The sequence below is a fragment of the Equus caballus genome, chromosome 25 (assembly GCF_041296265.1).
Source record: "Equus caballus isolate H_3958 breed thoroughbred chromosome 25, TB-T2T, whole genome shotgun sequence".
In the NCBI taxonomy this organism is placed as follows: Eukaryota; Metazoa; Chordata; class Mammalia; order Perissodactyla; family Equidae; genus Equus; species Equus caballus.
In genome coordinates, this window is record NC_091708.1 from 31,554,423 (window position 1) to 31,577,377 (window position 22,955).

Genomic DNA, 22,955 nt, shown 5'->3' on the forward strand with positions numbered 1-22,955 from the left:
TGGGCAGGAAGCAGATGAGATTAACAGCAGAGACAATAGGCAGATGGACTTGGCTTTGGCTCAAGCTATGGGGCTCACCACCTATGCAGGCAAGTCATGTCAGCTCTTTTAACCTCAGTTCCTGTTTCAGTGTAATCGTACCTCTTCCATAGCATCTTATTTTTTGAGTGTTCAATGAAACGATGAACGTAAACTGTTAACACGGTGTTTGGCACAAACGCAGTAAGTTTTCAGTAAAAGGCAGCTATCGTTATTGTTGAGTCTTTTCATGTTCTGAGACCAATTTCAATGTGTGTGTGTTGGTGGGGGATGTCGTTCCACACACCGGAAGGATGTCCTACAATTCAACTCAATTCTGACATTATCTACCAAGAGAGAGCTTCAGATTCAACAGGTTAAGGATTCAGTCCTACAAGACTGACCCTCCCCTAACACTTTAGATGCCAATCACATACCCAGGTTTGTGCTTCTAACTAACTGTCCACACACTGGGGGTTCCCACAAACCCCTCCTACTCAGGATGCCCATCCCAAACCCAGGTTATTATCTGTACTTCTGAGCAACTGTCTATAAATCAGAGTCCCCATGATCCATTCCTTGGGTTCAATTAATTTTCTGGAGCAGCTCACAGAACTTGGGAAACTAATTTACTCACTAGATCACCAGTTTATTATAAAAGGATATAACACAAGAACTATCAGATGGAAGAGATGCATAGGGCAGGGTATGGGGAAAGGGTGCGGAGCTTCCATGCCATCTCCAAGCGTAGCACTCTCATCAAATCTCCACGGGTTCACCAAACTGAAGCTCTCCAAACCCTGCCTCTTTTGGGTTTTTACGGAGGCTTCATTACATAGGCATGATTGATTAAATCATTTGCCATTGGTGATTGAGTCAACCTCCACCCCTTCTCCCCTCCCAGGAGGTTGGGAGCTAGGAATGAAAGTTTCAACCCTCCAATCACCTTGTTGGCTCCACTGGCAACCAGCCCCGATCTTTAGATGCTTTCTAAAGTCACCTAATTAACATAACAAAAGATAACTTTATCACTCATCACCAAGGAAATTCCAAGAGTTCTAGGAGCTCTGTCAGAAAAGGAAGGAAAGACAAATACATAAATCACAATATCACATTTGGCTACTTCCTTGATTACAACCATCAATGGCTCCCTGCCACCTCTAGATGTCAACTGGAAGCTACCCTCGCTTTACCCCATCATTCCCCACATCTCACTCCCCACGCCCTTTCTCAGTATCTCTGCTTTTGCTCTCTAGATCCATGAAGATATTTTCAGCATGCCTCCATCTGTTTTACCCCTCTGTTACTTTTTTCCAAGCCCATCCCTTTGCCAAGAATGCTCTCCCTACCCTATACCCATCCTAAACGTAATAAGCCCCCTATTCTTTAATATTCAGTTCAAGGTCACTCCCTCTTAGAAGAATCCCCTGACCTCCAAGGAAGAGATAACAACAGCTTATTTATGACCCTATGCCAACACTTATTATGCTGCCATATGTGTGGACTTTGGGAGGGTATGGATTTTGCCTTATTCGTGTCAGTATCACCCACTCCAAAGCAGGACATGATGGTAGCTTTCATCCAGCAAATGTTCCAAAAATAAATAAGTCAGTGAAAGAATGAACAAGCAAAAGGAACTGACACATGAATAGTATGACTGGATATGTGCAGCATGAGTGCAGCATTTCACAATTTGCCAAGCATTTAGGCTTCAATTAAACCATTTGATACTCAAAAACATCCTGGGGCTTTCCCAGTAAATCCAGGCTCAGGGAGTTTTAAGTGATTTGCCAGGCTAAACATGGCAAAGCAAAGACTTGAACTCAAGTTTTCCAATGCCTTCCACACCAAACATAGTCCTTATTATTAAGAACTAACGATAGTTTATTAGAAAACCCCTAATGTAGGATTTAGCTTAAAATTGAGGACAGACAAAAGTGAGAATAGAAAAGACTGTTCCATTGTAAAAGAGAGTGGGAAAACCTAAATAGGAGGTGACTCACATATTCCTAGACACACACAGGGGAGCAGAGTAGCATTGCCTGGGCACATGAGAAAATCTTTAGTTTGGGGGAATGATAATCAATAAGATACTGAAAACAGACTTTGCTAATTTCCTGATGGCCAACCTCATTTCCCGCACTGCATTCCTTGCTACAACTGAAGTTTTAGCCCTTGGAGAGAAGCTGAGAGATTTCTGCAAATGTTTTCTCTTCAACAGATGGAGCAGAAACCGAGAAGCGTTACATGGAAGATGGATCGGTGTGTCACATTTGCAACAATAAAAATACAGCAATGGTTAAAAGCAGTCACAGTTAAATAGAACTAGGAACCCAGGGTTGGCCTAAATCTTTTTTTAATTAAAAGTGAAGGAGAATTTCAAAGTTCTATTTCAGCCCCTCGGAGCCTCAATACAGTGAATTCGGAATGTTTATGTGGCTTGGCTGGTTGTCAGACTGCTTGAGATTTATGCGGGTTCAGGCCGGTTGTAGCCTGAGAAAAAAACCCAGCATAGGAAACTGTGAGCAGAAGTGCAGAGGAGGAGAAAAAACATGGGCAGGAAAACCTGGGTTCAAATCCCAGCTGTGTTTCTGAGCGACTTCAAGAAAATCGTTGAACCCTGAGTGTCAATCACGTCATTGCAAAACAGAAAAACAGGGTGCGCCTAAGAGAATACAGGCTCTCAGTGAAATAATGTAAATGGAACAAGGGAAAGATAATTCCTGCAGGTTTTTACTCATCCTGCACCTCCCAAAGTGAGTCACAAGAGCATCCTGGTCTTCTTCTTCCTCTGCATTCCTTTCCTCCCAATTCCTTCTCTCTCTCTCCTCCTTAAGCTTCTGCATCATGACCCCTCTGTGGCATTTGCCTCCTTTTTCTCCGTCTTCTTCCATCTTTAAAGCCTACTTTAATATCTGGATGAGGATTTCACTAATGCTCATGATCACCTGAAATGGACACACCTGGACGCTTTTCGAAATGTCCTGAGTCCTGACCACGGACTTACTGAGTAAGGTTCCAAGATGATGGAGACTGGGATCCTGCCCTCAATCAACGTTCCCAGAGATGGGGACACACACCAGCATTTGGGAACCGCTGTTCCAGAGGAAGGCTTCCAGAGCATAGGTTGTTAGTTGGGGATGCTCTTCAGAACTGCTAGGGGAACTTTTTCAAAAAACTCAAATCAGAACCCTACCAGGGGAAATCTAATTCGGTGGATCTGAGTTGAGCCTGGATATAGTGATTTTGTAAAAGGCTTCCAGGGGTTAATAATTTGTGGTGAAGAACCCCTGCAAAGCACATAATCATGTAAGCACTGCAGACAAATTTATTCTAAACTGTCCATCCTCTCTCTCTTGGATGCTCTCCCCCTACAGCTCACACAGACCACACTTCCCTGGCCCCCAAAAACCACCACCCAGATTTGCTTTCTGGATGATTATGATTTCAGCTGGTGCCTACATGTTTACACATACATGTTCATATATATGTAGACATCCACACATATTAAGAAATGTAGGTTAAAAACGAATGCGAGCACATACCACATGTTCATGAACAAATGTGTACACACACACACAAACATACATCTGTACTCACGTACCAGCACACTTAAACACAAAAACATATAAATGAAAGTCTGTATAAAGTATAGAGACTTCATTTCAAATACCAGCTCTGATCATTTCAATTCTAAGAGCCTTAGTTGAAATATCTTCAAAATAGAAACTGTAATACCCATTTCATAGTTGTAAAGTCCAATATATTAGCATCCATGAAAGTGCTTACTTCATTGTCATAGATACAATAGACGCTCAACAAATGTATGTCAAGAACCACATAACTATTTAATATCTTACCTATTCATAAGTACATTCATTTCCCCACAAGTCTATCCACATATGAATGCATAAAGGAATCCAGGAGTGCATTCAAATAAAATTGCATACTCAAGTGAAAAACATCCAAACTCACATTTTATGTGAGCAGTACATGCACACACATACGCGTGCACACACACACAGCTTCCATGGTATAAAGCAAAGAGCTCTGCATACTCCTATAAACCAGGTTCTTCCTGTACATGCCAAAATATGCCATTGGATCTGAAGTCCTGTGAGAGAACATGGAGGAAACAACTACTACACACAAAATGGATGCCAAATTCTTAAAAAGGAAGAAAAGTCTTGGTAATACAAAGCAATACTTCAGAGGAAACATAAGCAAGGACACAGACCAACAATAGTTCACCATGTGTATACAAGAGGAAGCTTTGAAGGAAAAGATAATAAGACCTGATGCCTGAAGGGTTTAGTTATGCAAAGCACTTTTCTAGAAACCCTATAGACGTCATATAGAACCATATACAACTCCTACATCCTCTTATAGACCTTACAAAAAGACCAATACTTCGGGGACTATTTTCTAAAATGACAGCACAGCTAAGTTTGGCCAAAATGAATAATTACAGCATGGATGGCCAGTGAGCAAAGTCATTAATTCCTATTTTGCTTCAAGCTTTCTATTACCTAAGGTAAGCGTTTGTTTTAGGTGTCAATAAAGTCAATGATCACCCCTACACACACACCAAGAACTTTTACAATGTTCAGAAATCCCAGCTGTCTCCACCATCAGTGCCCCTTGGCCAACATATTTTCCATTAGTGTTATTAAGCAGTATTTTTCCTTTATGGCCACCTTTTTCCTGTAAAAATATTCTCAAGAATGTTTGTATTTTTAGTGCTATGTTAGTATTTTTCATGAACTGAGAAGGAGGATGGACCAGATAACCATAAAATGCCATTCACTTCTAGGAGACTCTAACTTCATGATTCTATGATTTTTAAGATTTGGTGATACTAAGGCGTGATTTTTATATTCCATGAATCTTACATTCTATGAGTCTATAAGATTCTGACTCTGAGTTCTTATTATTCTAAGATTCTCTGATTCCAAGGCTTGATAGATCCTAAAATTCTACAACTATGATTCTAAGATGCCAATACTATAAGAAGCTAACACTTTGAGCTTATAATTCCAAGCTGCCATCACCTGGATGCAAATGTAGTTATCAGACTCTTCCCCATGAACCAGATGGAACCTAAGTCGAGATCAAAGTATCTGTTCTTGAATGGGGAAGGGAGAGTGGTTGTGAAAAGAGAGAAGAATGCCCAATCAAGATAAGAGCTCCTAAAATAACGTCTCAAGGTTTTCTAAGCACCTCCCTTAGCCCAATCTTCCTCCTTGACTCCATTTTATGGCCTAGAGATTGAGGATATTTATTGTTAGACTATAGGTGCCATAGAGGCAAGGCTCAGCTGTTTCTTGCCATTTTATCCCCTAGTATCTAGCACAAGACCTGAACATGGAAGGCTGTCAATAAATATTGTATGATTGAATGAGTCAATTGGACTCACTGTAGTTCTCTTCCTTTTCCTTCTTTCCCATTGCTTCCTTCTAACCTTCCTCCACCTTTTCCTCTTTCTCCTCTTTCATTCTCCTCCTCTTTCTCCATCATCTCTTAACAGTATGTTATAACTTCCATGTGTATTAAACATGCAGTCCTCTAGGAATCCAATGATGTATCAATTACGATCCCCATTTTACAGATGAGGAACCTCAGACTGAGAAATGATCAACTCACCAAAGATCACACAGTTAAAGCGAGAGAAAAAGGATCAAACCGAAATTGTCTGACTCCAAGTTCAGTGCTCCTTCCTTTCTCTCACAGCAGCCTTATAATGTTCTTAATAATACTGAAAATAAAACCTCACAAGAGATTAAGAAAATCAATGCCTAGAGAGACACTCTCTATTCCTGCATTTAACTCAGAATTCATTTTCTCAATAAATACCATTTCTCATTTCAAGATTTCCACTAATTGAGGAACTACCACACCCAACTGTTCTTTTCATTTTCGAGCTTTGTCCCCACTTCTTGAGAGTGCTGTACATGGCATGTGTTTATTTTTCAATTAAAGCAAATTAAACTTAATTTTGTTTTGAAAACTTTTTTCAGAATTTCACAGCCCATGGCGAGATAATTGAGACCCTGCTGTTTCTGGAAGCACTATTTAGAGAAAGCAGGCCTCGATCTGACACAACCTTGGAGGAAGTCATCCTTAACCCCTCCCTCTCCCTTGTCCCAACATCTCAGTGTTTCTCCACTCCCTTGCCAATGCCCTAGCCTAGAAGGACATTTCTACCTGTCATCAGAACCATTACCATAACCTGCTTTAGGGCCACCAGACACCTCCTCTCCCCTCCATCCACCCTCCTCCTTGTCTTTCTTAATACCAGACCTGATCAAGTCAATCCTTTTCTTAAGAGTTATCAACAATTTTCTAAACACAGCTTACTTAATATGAGTTCCATGGCTTTATATGGTCCATCCCTGGAATATTTCTCTAGCTTTACCCCTCAGCATGCTCTCCAGTCACACTGGACCATTTTCTCACCCACTTTCTGCTTCGAATGCCCTTCCTCCATCTATCCAACTGGCTACTCAGGCTTCATGGCTCACACAGCCAGACCTTCCCTCTGCTCCCTAACAAGCTGTGGATGCTCTGGTTTCAGCACCAGCACCTGTATTATCTCAGGTTGCACATTTGCCTCCTTATCAGACTGGTAGAGCTTCAGATCAGGAAAATGTCTTATTTATTGGAGATTGTCCAAAATCTGTAACATAGTAGCTCCTCCCCCCCAAAAAGTGAAAAAAAGGATGGGAAGAAAGCAGGAATAAAGTAAAAGAGGGATGGAGAAGGGGAATAAGGAGGGAGAGAATAAAAGCAAGAAAGTAAGATGGTAAAGGCAGAAGGAAGGGGAAAGAAGAGAGAGAGGGAGGGAGGAAGGTGAAACTTACATTAACTCTGGGAAACCTCCCTTCTTACTCTTCTTTGATAACAATTTTCTTAATATGACCATGATCTCCAAAATAATCTGGACCCTGAAAATTTCTTATATAAAATTTTTCCATACGCATAATATCCTTATTTTTCTATTGAAGATAGATTTGTCTAGTGTGGCGTCCTAAAGTAAGCTATACAGGATATTAATAAGAACTAAATGAAAAACATAGAAAATTGAAACTCTGTGGTGAAATAATTTTGAGAAAGCTTGAATGAGACTCTAAAATCTCCCTCTATTACAGGACTCGTCAGAGCCTTGAATGTGCTTATATATGATTTCCAAGAAGAGGGTAGATCATGAAGCACCTCCCAAATTTAGTTGGCCACACAACAGAGTTTTCTTAGAGTTTTAGAAGAACTCATGCACCATGGAAAATGACAAGAAACTGTTCTGCCAGTAAAATAATTGTTGTCTGGGAGTCAGGAGTCTGGAGTTCTAGGTTAAGCATCCCTACTAACAAAGATTGTGGCCTTTGCTATGACAGCTCCCCTGCCAGAGCCTTATTTTCTTTATCTGTAAAAAGAGGGAAGGTTGGATACAATGGAGTCTAAGGCCCCTTTTAGCTCAGTTCTAACATTCTATAATTCTGTGATGAAAAACAGACACAAGCTTGGGATCACGTCTTCGTGCCAACCATTTCCTCTACCTGGAAAATCCCCTTTTCCACCTCCACAAGTACAGATCCTTCCCTCCAAGGCCCCTGCCTGCTCTGAGCCCTTCCTGGGCAACTTGGATGAGCATGCTTTCACTCCTAAGTTTTCCTCTGGAAACATTTCATTTCTGTAAGAGGCTGCCTTGAATATAGCTCGTTCTTTCCTGAATTCATTTAATCTGTTGATGGCAATTATATGCCACGTATTGTGATTACAAAGGTGGCTAAGACAGTCTTGCGTATACCTTCTCTTCCCCCTAAGCCCTGGGGGATATGTCATAGTCAAATATGGTCTCCTAAAGAGCTCAGTACAATGACTTGACCTAGGATAACATCTGTCATTTTAGAGCCCATTTAAAGTTTAAACTAATGATTTCAAGCTGTTTTTTTTAAAGCTTTGGAACTCCTTATTCAAATCACATGCAAAAGAGACATAAAGCAAAGCAGATAAGGTGGAGCTGTTCGGATGCAGATGGCAAGCTGAGGATGGACTCTGATCCAGTGTCCCCAGCACAGCCCCTCCTGACTCCCCTGATGAACCTCCAAGGGTTTCTTAGAACCTCGGATGAATCTCAAGCCCTCATTTTACTAGTGAAGAAGCTGAGGTCCAGAAAAGAGATGTGATTTACCCAAAAGAAAAAATGAAGACAGAGTCAGAGCCCAAGTCTTTTGATTTAAAGCGGTAGCCACGCAACCCAGGCTTTCCAAATCATAATACACAAAGTCCTACCAGTGTGTGAAATGATTCCAGGTGATGCGAAGGTGGTACAGCTTGTCTTTTAAGGGTATGGTAGCTATTTTAATGTGTATTGGAAAGTATGAATCACTTATCAAATCTTTGGTTTTTATGAATATTATTGCTCAGGTCAAGGTCGAGCAAAAAAAGGAAAAAAACTGAGTCCATTTAAATTTGATTTCGGACAAGTGACTTAGAAATTTAGCAAACTGCATTAAAGCATGTGCCTCTGCTTTGGGTCCTTTTCTTACCAAGAATTGTTCACTGATCCCCCACATCTTACTACTTAAAATGTTAATTACTCAAGTAATGCAGATTCATTAAAGAAATATTAGGAAATATAAGTAAACATAATAGAGACGATGAAATTCGTTCATAACCTATCATCCCAGCATAATCACTCAAGTATTAGGGTGCACCTTATAAAATGGCATGCTATACATACTGTGCCTCGTGAGTTTTTTTTAACTTAATAGTTTACAAAAAAACACGTCCATATTGATAAATGTCATTATGAGTACCATTTATTGAGTACTTACTATATATAGGGCATGTTGCTAAGTGCTTTATACATGTGACATTCATTCTCACAGTAAAGCTATTAGGGAAGTACTGTTAGCCTCATTTTAGAGATGATGTTCCTTATCTTCACTCCACCTTCTGACATATAAATGTGTTCCTCTACTATCATTCTTTTTTTTTTTTTTGAGGAAGATTAGCCCTGAGATAACTACTGCCAATCCTCCTCTTTTTGCTGAGGAAGACTGGCCCTGAGCTAACATCCATGCCCATCTTCTGCTACTTTATACATGGGACGCCTACCACAGCATGGCTTTTGCCGAGTTGTGCCATGTCCACACCCGGGATCCAAACCAGCGAACCCCTGGTGGCCGAGAAGCGGAACTTGCGAACTTAACCATTGCACCACCATGCCAGCCCCATACTATCAGTCTTAATGACTGTAGATATTCCATTTATATACTTTGTTCTGTTGTTTCTTTTTTTCTTTTTTCTCAAACACTGATAAAATTCCTTCTTCACACATTTGTACACATATAATTCATTTACTTCTTAGAATGGGGAACTTCTTGAGATGGAAGGATTTGCACTTTCTTTTAAAAAATAGAGGTGGAGATAATGATAGTGGCAGAGATCAAAATAGAGATCTGATCCCTGCTTTCTCTCTAAGGCATCTCCTCTTCTCCCCCTACTCCCCGTTGTTCACCTCACTGCAGCCACACTGGTCTCCTCACTATTCCTCTAACACACCAAGCGCAGTTCCACCTCAGCAACTTTATTCTTACCCTTCTATTCTTGCTGGAATGCTTTTCCCCTAGATGTCCACCTGGCTCTCTCCTTGACTTCCTGCAGACCTCTGCACAATGTCAGCATCTTAGTGAGGACCTTCCTTGCTCACTTACACACAACAGCATGTGCTCTCCCACCATGCCACCTGTCACCTCTGTTACACTCATCCTCATTTGACACAATAAATGTTTACTCGTTTATTTACTTGTTATCTGTTCCCTCACTAGAATGTCGGCTCCAAGAAGACAGAGACGGTGAGTTTTGTCCACTGCTGTATTGACAGCTCCTAGAACAGTGTCTAGCATGGAACGAGTACTCAGTAAACAATGTTTGTTTGCTTTTTAGATGAAAAAATGAAAGTCACATTTCATAAAAGGTTGTATTCAGGGAGATTTATACCAGTGCCACACGAGAGTGTCTTTTCCTTGCATTCTTGCCAAGACTGGATGTGCTGGCATTAAAAACAAACAAAAAAAATTTTGATGATGCTATATGGTATCACATTGCTATTTTCATTCATTTGATTGCTAGGGAACCTGAATATTTTGGGCTTTTTATAGATTTATTGGCTTCTTGTGTTCTCATTCTATTTTTCACTGGAAGTCCAACCACCAGATCACATTCTGATAGTAGATGATCTTTTGACCATCTTTGGGCTCATATTCCGTTAACAGAGAAGGAGAACTCTGCCTTAGACATTTTCCCCCACATCTCCTGCTTTTCTCCTTCCTACCTGTTTTCAACTACGTTCAACATTCCGTTCTTTATACATATACATATGTGTGTGTGGAGAAAGAAGGATCAGATATATATATAGATAGATAGATATCTATGTATATATATATATATATATCTTTTCTCTTGCAACATCTGGCTTTCACAATTCACGCCACCTCCACTCTGCTATTTCCTGAGCTGCTTTTAAAAGTGCTACTGTTACCAGAGGTGGCTTTGGCGATTCTATTCCCAAGAAAAGCAAGATCTTGGCTCTTGGCTCTGGCCCAGAGTTAGAAAGTAGCTTATTCTATGACTACTGGTCTTGGTCTCAGCAGCATTTGAACTTCCACAACTTAAGGGTGCAAATAAACACGCTAAGCTAAGGTTTCCTGCCTAGACATTGAGAAGTTAAATTACTATTTTAAGAGGCTATGAAATTGGCAGCCAGAAAGCACTGGAAGAGTGTAAGATATTCATGATGCTGACAGATAAAGAAGGAGAGAAAGCAAAATGCAGGTTATTAAGGAGATTTAAGAAGCCTGCATCCAGTGGCGCCTTTTATAACATCTCCTGGAACGTGCAAGGTAATTGCTGTTCTCATTTAGGGATACACAAGACCTCGATTGAGGGCAGGGCCTGAGTGAGACAATGGTTGAAGATTTGCAACAATGGACCTGGCCTAAGACAATAGAGACCAGGCAGCAATGATCGAGCTTGATTTGGGAAGGCCACCAAGCTGCTAAGAACCGGACAATGCCTTAGAGAGGTGGATGGAGGGAGGGCAGTTCAATGAAAGGTTGGAACGTTTAGTGTCTGATGATATGGGTTTGAGACCTGATACTATCAGTTATTGTATATCTTGGGGCAAATCCTTTCACCTCTGAACCACAAGGTTCTCATCTGGAAAATGGGTAGAATAATTCCAACCTCAGAGTGTGACCGTAAAGGGTAAATGAGATAAAACACGTTTAGACATGCAATCACTTGGTAAAATAAATGATAACAATGAGGAAGAGGGGAATCGTGAAGAGGAGGATGATAAACATGGTTCACACAAGAGCATGCAGCATGCTGTCAATTAGCTGCTCTCCCATATTCCCCTGCTGAATAACCCTGTCTTACAGATCAGAAAACCAAATCAAGAGGTACAATGACATGGGCTGCAGGGGGCTATGGTAGTACAACCAATTCAGATACAGTTTAATCTTCAAGAGGAAAAAAGTTTGTATGTAAAAAAAATGAGAGAAAGTTGACGTGGACTATGTTGAAGATGACTTTCAGATGTGATGGCTGATGATTTTATGTCTGTTTATCTGGTTTCTGACCCATGGTAATACAAAAATAAAGATATCTGCCTTGGCCACTTTATATCTTTCTGCACCTTTTCCTACTCTCTCAGTCTCTCCCTTAATTGCTGCTATCACATTGCCACACTGGGGGAGGGGGATTGGTAAAAATGATTGAGCAAGTTCATTTTCAAGGTAGTGCCTCAAATCTGGTAATAATCTCTTTCCTACAGGACTTTTCCAGTTGGAGAACATACCTGGGGGCACAGGCAACATTTAATCTAATGCAGTAGTGTGTAGTAATAATAAAAAGTAATAAAAGTTAATGTTTATATAGTATTGATGATCTGCCAGGCATTCTTCAAAGCACGTAGCACACAAACTCATCAAACCCCCACAGTACTTCCATGAGGAGTTACTATCATCATTCTCATTTTGCAGACGAGGAAACTGACACAGGGTCATTAGGTAAACGGCCAAGGTCAGAGAGCTACTCAGTGGCACAGCTGGTGTTCAAATTCCAGTGCCCAAGGTTTCAACCGCTACACTTTCAAGTCTAGACAGAAATGGTCCAAATTCTCGACATATCGTTGACTCAGTGTGTGGCCTTGGACAAGTGGCATCATTGAGCTGAGCCTCAGTTTCTTCACCTCTAAAACGGGGGTTGATACCACCTATGGATGAGCTTGTTGAGAATATTCAACAAGATATCTATATTAAGTACCCATTACTGCACAAAGAACACGTGACATGCTTGTCACATACACTTTCTTACTCCAAGAACAGCTTTATAATTGTGACATTTCAGCCACGTCTAATTATTGTGGATGAAGATCCTTCCAGAATCCCCTCAAACTCCATCCTATGTTCTGCTAAAATGTATAATTCCCACTGTCAGGAATGGGAGGAGAGGGTGAGTAAAGCTATAACTGATTTGGTAATATTTTCAAGAATCGTTTGTAAGGCTTCACCGGACTTTGAATGATGCTATCCTGTTGATATGCATTCAGAATAAAATTCTTTATGACCCCTCTCAGATCTCCCTTGCCTTGACCATCTCTGATAATGGCACTTGACTAAGACCATTTCATCTCAAAAAGCTGGGCTTCCAAAATTTGTCCTAGCTGAAAAACCATATCCCCACCCCCTGCCAGGTAATTTATTTTTCAATCTTTCCCCTTCGTACATAAACACACCAAAGCACTGATTTTCTTTTTTTAACGGGCCCTGTACTTTGTGCAGTTATTTTTAAAGTGCTAGCCAAGGCTCCTTGTAGATCCTTTCCCTATGATGTGCCTATAAACTCAGAGCCCAAAAAATTGCATGAGAAATTTAGCTTTTCCACTACCATGTAAACTGAAACATACCTACTTATGGCAGACGCCTCTGTCACAGTCCTCAGCATTGTCGTCCAGGTTTATCTTGGGGTTTCTAGAGTCTCTAGGAATTCCACAGCCCACCAGAATTACATCTACTTTTGCGGATTGCTGATTCTTAGAATGGAGACGTGAGAACTGACCACTTGGAAGTGTGGGTCCTCTAAAAACAATTGTATCCTAGATGTATGCCCTTCCTCCATCTGAATGAATTCGTAATCTGTAACTTGGCTCCTTCACATTATCCCAGGGATCCATTATTTCTCATAGACGTTCCCACTGGCTCATTTGCAGGGCCTTTAAAAGGCTAGATAAATTATACCTGAGAAACCCCTCTGGGCCAGTATTGGGTTAACCCTCACAAAGGGTTCTAGCTGTTCGGATGGGCCATTTACTTGGAGCCCTGCTGCTCCGACATTTGCAATTTACACAAAAACGATGGCATCTTGCTTTTGTTAATTGCCTTATGAATCTACCTCCTCACCCTTGGGGGGATACAGTCTCTTAGCTGTTCCCAAGATGACCCAACATGCTTGTACACAGCTCAGCACCCTGTGAGAAAATTGTGCAAACCAAGAACAAGATTTGTTGAGAATGAGATATTTTGTGTCTTTCTATTCCTATGTGTCCTCCAATGGACAGCAGACAGGCCTGGTAATTTACCGCTCTTGACCTTCTCACACCCAGTCTTATTCAGTCTATTCTCCTTAAGGCCATCTGCAATCTCCAAAAGATAGTTCCTTAGAGATACAAAAATCTCCCTCACCCTCATAGGAAAAAAAGAAATTAATTTCACTTTTCCTCAGTCTCATTATCTTCTTAATTGTCTTCTTTGCCCCCTCAGTAGCACAGACTGTCTATGGATTTCTAGACAGCCTTTTCAAGCTACTGTGTTCCAGGAGGACAGTGCGTTTCATGCTACCACTTAATCATTTTGATATTAAAAGTTACAATAGCAGCACATCTATCCCACTCAGCCACTTTGTCTGAGTCACAATATGTGCCCTGAGGTATGCCTTATTTTTGATTTGCTTGTTTTTGAGAAGACATCTAAACCTCGTGATGAACCATGGCTGCCATGTGTGTCTCTCTCTCTGCTTTTACAAGAACTTCGTCACGCAATATTTCCAAAGAGCTGGGTGACTCCTTTCAGTGAGGCAGGCCGCTGTTTGGTGTTTCTCAATTGGCAGAAGGAAAGCCCAGAGAGGGGCAGATGTGTTTGTAAGGCGATCCAGGCATAAAGTGGTAGGAGCCAGGACTAGAATCTGATGCCCTGAGTCTCTGTGTTCTTATCATATGAAATTTGGCACTAATGGAGATATAAAATGAAAAGATACAGTCTCTGATCTATAAGACCTTAGAGTGACTGCCACCCTCCTCCTCATCATCACCCTCACCACCTCTCTGTCTTCCTTTAATCTTCCCCTTCCCCAAACTCTCACAGAACTTTTGAAATGACAATTATCAGTCTACCAAAAATGATACTTGTTAATGGGTTTGTAGATTTCCTCTATTAGATTGCCAGCACCTAGCAGAATTCATCACCATAACCTCTAAGTCATTTTGGTCAAGGCCTTTCCCAGACAAGATACGCAATAAATATTTGCTGATCCAAATTGATTCCAGCTTTCATCCTTGTTCACCAGACCTCATTTCAATGACCTTCTCCCTGGGTATTCATTATCTTCCTCCTCTCTATCCATATCCTCTCCTCTAGTTTCTCTTCCTCCCTTTAGATTTTGGTATTTCCAGGGTGTGTAGCACTCAGAGCAGGACTAGAAATTAAGATCAGAAGAATTCATTGAAATGACTGATTAAAAGTGGACGTGATGAAAAGCCATCAAGAGCCCTTGACGATGAGCTTCTGTCGATCTCCATACTCTCTTTAGCTCAGTCCTCAGATTACCTGCTCCCCAAACAGGGAGATTTCAAGGAGGAAATATCTAGACTTTTCACTCCCTCATCTCGTACAAGGCCTTTGAGATCTAGCTCCTGTCTGTTTTTCTTATTTTCATCTCAAAACATTCTCCTTCTTATTCAAAAGCTTCAGCCACACTGTCCCTTAGATTTTCTAAGCTTGCCCCTGTTTAGTGACTTCATTTTTGTTTTTCTCTCTGCCACATGGCTGGTTCCTTCTCATTGAAATCTCAGCTCCATTATCACTCCCTTAGAGAAGTCTTTTCCTGATTATCCTATCAAAAGTTATACAGACTACATTTGTTTCTGGCCTATTACCCCAAATTATTATTTACATAACACTTACTATTATATGAAATTATTTTGCTTACGTGTTTGGTTACTCATTTATGATCCATTTTATTTCCATTAGACAATGAGTTTCATGGACACAGGACCATGTTCATGCTACATTTCTAATGTCTGGATCTGCACTGTTCAGTATAGTAGCCAATAGGCACATACAGCTATTTAAATTAAAATAAAAATTAAATAAGATTATAAATTTAGTTCATCAGTAACACTAGCCATATTTCAAGTTCTCAGTAGTCTCATGTAGTTAGTGGCTACCATATTGAACGGCATCGAGTACATATCCATCACCACAGAAAGTTCTATTTGACAGGCACCGATCTAGACCAATGCTTAAAAAATGGTGGGTGCCCAATAAATATTTGTTGAATGAATGAATGCCCCCTTTTAACCCTCGCTCAATTTCAAGTCACCCTCCCCCTTTTGTGGCTTTTAAACCCAGTAAGTGAGATAAACTACAGAATGCCCACAGGACAACATCCAGCTTGGTTAGGGACTCAAATGAATATTACAGGAGACGGGTGTGGAAATAGGACCTTCTTGTCTGAAAGAGAATACTTGTGGTGATATGATTATGCTTCCACAATATGTGAAGAATTGATAAGTGGAAGAGAATTATACTTGTGTTGTGTGATTTCAGAGACACATGGGTAGAAGGTAGATTGTAGGGTCAAGGTGAGAAAACATTCCAACAAAGCTCTCTCTACACAACATAGGCTGATTTGTGTGATAATGAGTTGACTGTTGCTAAAAAGTACTAAAAATGAGGCTGAGTGGCCATGTATTATGGGCATTACAAAAAGAATTCTTGATGCTTAAGTAAGAAGAAAGTTTTGGTTATTTAGAAACTTTAAAACACTGACATTCTCTGATCCGGTGACTCTCTGACTCCTTCATAACATAAGTTTCAAAGAGTTAATAATATGCCTTCATCTATTCCCAGCATCTACCGAACAACCCAATCTTGTTGGTCATCCACAACGGGTACCGTTAACTCAGAGGTATGCTGGAAAGAGCAGAGATACTGAAGCAAGCAAGACTTAGGTTCCAGTTCTAGCTCAACATGTTGGTCATGTGACCTTGGGCAAGGGACCTAGCCAGAATGAGCTTTACTTCCCTCTTTTGTAGAAGGGCTGTATCTGCCTCACCAGGTAGGAAGGAAGATTAAACGAGAACAAAACTGAAGACCCTGGAACACAATAGGGTAATGTTCACTTCCAAGTAGGTGATGTGATTTTGAAGTCATGATTGCATTGCTTTGAGGGAATATGAAACAATTATCAGAAAGAGTGAAAGAGAGAGAGATTACAGCTGCCTTTGAGACTGGACTTCAAATGCAACAGCAAATATTTATGGAGAACTACTGTGTGTCAGTCCCTGGGGATTAAAAAGATGCTCATTGGATGACCATATTTAACAGGACAAGCTAGACATATACCCTTAGAGGTATAAAACGGGGCACAGAGAGACACAAGCTAAAATAGAGTTTCAGATAAAATTATATGAAAGAACATGGGAGAAAAAGATTAATTCCAAAATAAGATTTGGGGAAGACTTCTTGGAAGAGTCATTTGAACTGGATGTTGGATTATAAGGGTACGATTTTTAAAAGTAGAGGCTGAAGTTGGGAGATGGAGGAGAGAAAAATAAAGGTGTTTTTGCAGAAGGGGTTCAAACGGAAAACAGTGAGGCAGATTATTTGGGGAATGACATTTGAACACTTGTCCTCTTCATGTGACCCCCTTCCTATGTCTTAACATGATTACCAGGAGTTCCGTGGCCAATCTGTTAATCTTTGAATTTTGACAAGGGGGATGAAGGGAGAGAAGAAGGGCAGGATGTGTCTGACCTCAGTGGCCAGTTCAGGTGATATGTACTGGTGATTTCATCCAAGGAACTGGGAGGAGACAAACTGGAGGATGCAACCCAGAAAATGTCTCCTCACACATTTGCCCCTTGGGCAAAGACCTTTCCAGAGAAATAGAGGATTTTGCGGTCAATAGCATAAACTCTTGCAAGCACTAAGAAGGAGATGTTTTATTTGGATTGTCCAGGGGAGAGCGTTTTTAAGGTCCTCACCTGTACAGTTTCAAATACATTCATTGCAGCCTGAGCTGGGCCTTCTGAACTCAACGGGGGCCCACCAGCTGATTTGGAATTTCTGAGCTGGTTCTCTTTGGTTGAAATGGAGTCACAGCTCCCCCTTCTGGGAGCTAAAGTGCCATCCAGCCCTGGAAAAGCCTGCATGAAAAAGGCTCTATTGCAGATGGGCCCAAACCCCCATATTTTTTCTCAGCGCTCGTCTGTACCCTGAAGCGAGCATCCAGGGAGGACACTTTTGCATGGGCCTGAATCTGACTTTCCATGGGCCTATCTTTCACAGGGCTTTGAATTTCCCTTCCCTGGGACTATGAGTCCCAGTCTTCGTGTGGGTGATGCCTCTATTTACGGAAACAAAATTGTGTGCGGAGGTTGCAATTCTCTTTTGGGGACTATAGCAAGTAAGAAAGGTTTCTGGATCTGTGTGCGTGTGTGTGCATGAGTGCATGTGTGCATGTGTGCTTGCACATGCTCCTGTGACTGTAATATGTATAACTGTATAGGGGTAAGATTGTCATTAATATAAAGAAATTAATTTGCCTGAAGTATTTGCATCAGAGGATGGGTGTACACTTTGTTCTCTGGAAAGCAAAACATTCCTTAGTAAAGAGCTCAGGCACAGTCCAGACACTCTGCTGGATTCTGTCTACCAGTTATAGTCAGTATGGGGTCCGTTTATGCATAATTTCTAGAGGCATTGGAGAAAGAACGTATCGTCTGTGTGTCTGTCCGTCTGTCTGCTTGTCTGTCTGTCTAGCGGGGAGAGTAGTTGGGGCATTGGACACTTTCTCTCCAGTGTCACGTTTCCAGATGGAGTAGCTTTGAAATGCATCTCTGAAATGAGAAGTTTGATGAGGGCGGACAAGCAATTGTCTTGGATGGGAGCATAATGGCAGTTTAGGGATGGAGAGTAATATATAGTCCCTGGGCAGTGTGGTGGAGTGGAAAGGACATTGACCTGGGTGTCAGGCATCAAAGGTTCGAGCCCTGGGTCCATAACATCAACTCGCTAGAGAATGTTGGGGAATTCTCATCCCCTCTCTGGGCCACAGAGTCCTGCCTGTCTGCTCTTTAATATTCCTCCCAACCTCAATTGCCTATGAAAAAAAAAGATAAAATGAGAGCAGTTTCTAACATGAGGTGTCCGCCTCCATCTTCGTACCCCCACCCAAAATGAACTAGGGAGCTCTGCTGTGACACGAGTTTCCCCAAGCAGTTTCCTTATGGCTGTGTGATGGTTTCAGCCAGAGGTATCAGCCTCTAGCCAGAGAATGGTGTGTCTGCAAGTGCCTGCAGGTAGCACCGTCACCCACCCGCCAGGGCAGGTTTCTGCAAACACATGTTTGCTTTTATCTTTCCCCAGAAGAACCATATAGCCAAATGTATAAATTTTTTTAAGACAAGCATATTTCTACTTTTATTTTCCCCAAAAGGTCTTTTTAGTGGCTTCTTTCCACCTAGGGTAGACAAGCTGTGTCCCAGCTTCTCAGCCCTTGTCCTCCTCTAGCCTCGCTGCTTGAGAGCAGAACGGCTGCCTCTTACCTTGGGAAAGTAGCAGCTGCCGAGTCTGGAAGCCATGCTAACAGCAGTAAAACTCAGCATTTTTGCTGAGTAGGGCAAGCCTTTAAGAGGCAGCCGGGAATCAAATCAATGGCTGGCCCCAGACTCCAAGCCCAGCAGGACCTAGCCAGGGTGGCCAAGGGACTTACCTAGAGAGCCTCCCGGGAGGTGGAGGGAAGAGGAAAGAGGGACTTGAACTGTCTTCCTTACTGAGATGCTTCCCACCACCCCGGTGCCCTTGGAAGCATTTTGGAGCCAAGCAAGAGATGTGAGGTGCAAATCCACAGCAGTTTAAGTCAATTACAGCCACATTCTGCCTTGAGTTCCCCACCCACAACCGGTTCCAAATTGTAGGTTTCCCTCAGTACTGAAACACACACACACACACACACATACACACACACACACACACTACCTCTCTGCCTTCTCCCAGTATCCTCCTAACTCCAGTGGAGCCAGGAGGAGGCACAGTTTAGGAAGGTTCTCTTGGGGCTTCCCAAGCCCGTGTGAAATGGGGAAGGGAAGGAGGAATCTGTCTTAGGGAAGTGCCCCATCTGTCTCCTTCCATATTATCCAGAGCTGCCCCCAAATGAAATTTCCTCTGTGATCCTGTGTAACTATGATGGATGATCAAGTCCCTGAGGACTCTTTCTCCTTTCCCTGGAGGGAGATCCATGCAAACTTGCCAGGCTCGTCCCCAAAAGCAGCAGAAGCAGGAGGTGCTGTTAACACTGTTATGATTACAAACAGAGAGGCAGAATAGACTGTTCCAGACCTGCCAAGCCCCAGATAAGGGGCCCACCGCTGACTTCTCCCTTTCTCTGTAACCCACTACCCAGTGACTCCAAATTCCCATCAGAATCCTGGAGTCTGCCCAGTGTAGAATTTAAAGCCACAGCATCTCTTTGCCTCAGGGTTTGGCCATTTCTCTTTCATATTAAATGGTGAGTACAAGTGTAGCAGGTCTTTATCCTTTGGTGGAATTTTCCTCCAAGGGTACCAATATTGGGCTAAATAAGGTGCCATCCTCATCCCCATAATCCTTCCCAAAGCCCAGAGCCCCAAGAGGAAGTCCACAGCGGGTTTCCCGATGGCTACGTGATCCTATCTATAGTAAGGATCCCATTCCGTGTAGGCTAGAAAGATCTAATTAAAAAGACCAAGCGCACACATACAAACACATACGTACAAATATGCACACACACATCGCGTCTTAAGTAGGTTACAGGACTTCTCTTCACCCACTCCCCTACACAAACACACACACATCACAAACACACGCATCAAACGCTAACGACGCCGCACACGCAAACACACACTAGCACCACATCAAGTTTCCACCATGGTACACACGTCGGGAGCGCGCGGGGAGCACACAAGCCACTCACTAAAACCCGCATTTAACCCTTTGCGCCCCAGAATACAGAGACCCCTCTCCCCTCCCGGGAACCCGAGAGGACTTGGAAGCGGGGGGGGGGGGGGGGGCGCCCGAGGGAAGAGGGAAAGGGTGCTGGGAGGGGGAGGGGCAGGGCGGGCGGGGGCACCCCGAATGCTGTCCAAGGGCAGCGGGGCTGCCGGGCGCTGCACCCGCCGCCGCCTTACCTGGAGTCAATGTCCGTCTTTGGCGGAGAGCTGCGGGCGGACGTTTTTTATTCGGCTCGGTGGGAACTTGGGAGAGCCCTGCGTCCAGCTCGCATACCGGGAACGGCGCGGGGACTGCAGGCGTGGGGGTACCTGGCTCCTAGCAGCCTGGCTCATACTCAGCCGTAGAGTCCCCTTCGCTGGTCCCGAGGACAGGCATGAATCCCGGCTCCGCAAGGCGGTCACTACTCCCTCTGCCTCCTGGCTCTCTCGCTCTTGCTCTCTCCCTCTCGATCGCTCGCTCTCTCCCTCTCTCCCTCGTTCGCTCGCCTGCGCTTTCCTCCTCCCCCCGCGCCAGATCAGTTCGCAGCGTGGGGACCGGGAGCGAGGCGGCTAGCGAATGGAGAGGGAAGTCCAAGTGCGCCGCGGTCTCCGGGCGGGGAGCAGCGGAGGCCGGGCTACGCGGGGGGAGGGACTTACCCGGAGACGGGCGAAAATGAATGGGGGAGCGGCTGCCTGGGGGCGGGGAAGGAGGAGCCAAGGGCCGGGGTTTATTCTGAGGAGTGTTTTGTACATCTTTAGGCGGAGGAGGAGAAGGGAGAAGAGGAGAAATGAGAGGCCTCCTCCGAGGGAGGGGAGATCTGGGTGGGCTGAGGCTGAGCCACTGGGGAGTCTCATGGGTCTGGGGATAGAGTGGCTCGTCTCCGTGTATGAGCACCCGAGAGAACTGTGTGTGGTGTGTCTGCGCAAACCCTCGCATCGTGGTGTTCTTAAGCGTGTCTATAGCTGTGTGCGTCGCGAGTATCTGAGCGTTTCTGGGTATGCGGGTGCTTGTGTTTCTGTGTGTCTCTATCTGAGTGTGGTTTTGTCTCGGGAGGTGCCCGTGTGGGTCCGTTTGTATCTGTGTGCCTCTCTATGAGTATTTAAGTCTCGTTTGTTTCTCTGTACGGGTAGGCATGAGCCCACGTAACCTCCCAGAACTAAGCAAGTGTTTCTTTATGTGGGCAGGATGTAGGGGTAAGAAGCTGAGGGGACGCAAAGTTCTCTCGATCTCACCAGAGGCAGGAAAGGGGCTAAGGTCTGGAGGCCAAGGCGTTATTATACAGAACTAAAGACTCTGAATCTAGCCTGAGATACAGGCTGGGGTTGCTGTCAGGAGGCCTCTCCCTGAAGCAGAAAAGAAGACTAGTACACAATCTGAATTCTCACACACTGAATGTTCTGTATGTGTGCTTACTTTACTTTTTTTTTAATTTAAGCCAAATCAGCAGTGAAGATTTCTAGTTCCTGGAAACTTAGGCAAGGGCCCGTGGCATCGGCGAGGCTACCAGATGGAGGGGCAAGGAGCAATAAGGAAAAAGTGATAAGAAAGATAAAGGAACCTAGATTTATAAAAGTACAGGCTCTGGACGGGTTAGAATCCTGTAGCTATGTGATCTTGGCCAAATTACTTACCTCTTAAGCCTCAATTCCTCATCTGTATAATAGGATAAGATAACTACCTCTCTAACATGGTTGGTGTAAGATTTAAATGAGTTAATGTATGTAAAAGCATTCAGAATACTCCCTGACACCAAGTGAGTGTTCAAAGCATGCTATCTCTAATTATGATTGCTATTGTTACCAATGTTATTAATATCCAAAGGGCGAGAGGAGAGACATGTGACAACTAGGGAGGTCTAGAAGGATCTAGGGGCTTGTGAATTAGAGGAAGAGGAGTCTTGAAACAAAATGGAAGAGAAATTCCTGAGTGAGGAACTGAGAACTTGAGGAAAAAAAATTATTTGACAAGGAAGGAGAGAAAAAAGGGAGAGAGAGAAGTGACTAGGATGAGCCTGGGTTTCAGCAGTGCAGGACCCAGGAAAGCATGGAGAGAGGAGGGGAGCAGTAGCCAGTTCAAATTTCCTCTCTGCTTCTCCTGCCCTCTAATCCAAATGACGGGTAGTCAGCACCACGGACAGCTCTCCAGCCACTGACCAACGGAGAGCTTTCTCTGCCTAGAAGCATCTTCTCCCTTTTTGCTTGGGCAATTTTCTTCTTCCATTGGCTTCTGGCCCAGGTTCAGATCCTGAGCAGTGGTTCCTGAGGCAGCTGTGACTTTGATTCTGACCACAAAGAAAGACATCCACCACAAACACTGCTTCTCCCATCTATTTCGGTACGCAGTCCCAGGTTGCTATCTTATTCCTTCCTCTCTCCTTTCTTCATTCTCTTCTGCTTTTCCTCGCTCTCTCTCTCTCTACCCCATCCTTTCCTTTATCCTCTGCTTCTCCCTCATGCCCCAGCTCAGATATGCCTCCTTCAGTGAGTGTAGGCAACAGCAGCTCTGCCGGGAATGCAGTTCTGAAATCAGTTTGAAACAACCTAGTCAGGCAGCTTTAGAGGAGGACCAAGGTACAGACAGATTCCTCTCAGCTCTTCTTTCATAATCAGTCTCCCAAGATGG

General features: G+C 43.2%; 1 protein-coding gene across 1 annotated transcript in view; it reads right to left on the reverse strand.

Annotated features, from left to right (window-relative positions):
- BRINP1 (BMP/retinoic acid inducible neural specific 1) overlaps positions 1–21,089 on the reverse strand; it is a 171,932-nt gene extending 150,843 nt beyond the window's left edge. Inside the window, exon 1 of the mRNA XM_023628761.2 lies at positions 20,531–21,089. The gene's annotated coding sequence lies outside the window, so the exon portion shown is untranslated. The remainder of the gene's footprint in view (positions 1–20,530) is intronic.
- Positions 21,090–22,955: the final 1,866 nt, after the last annotated feature.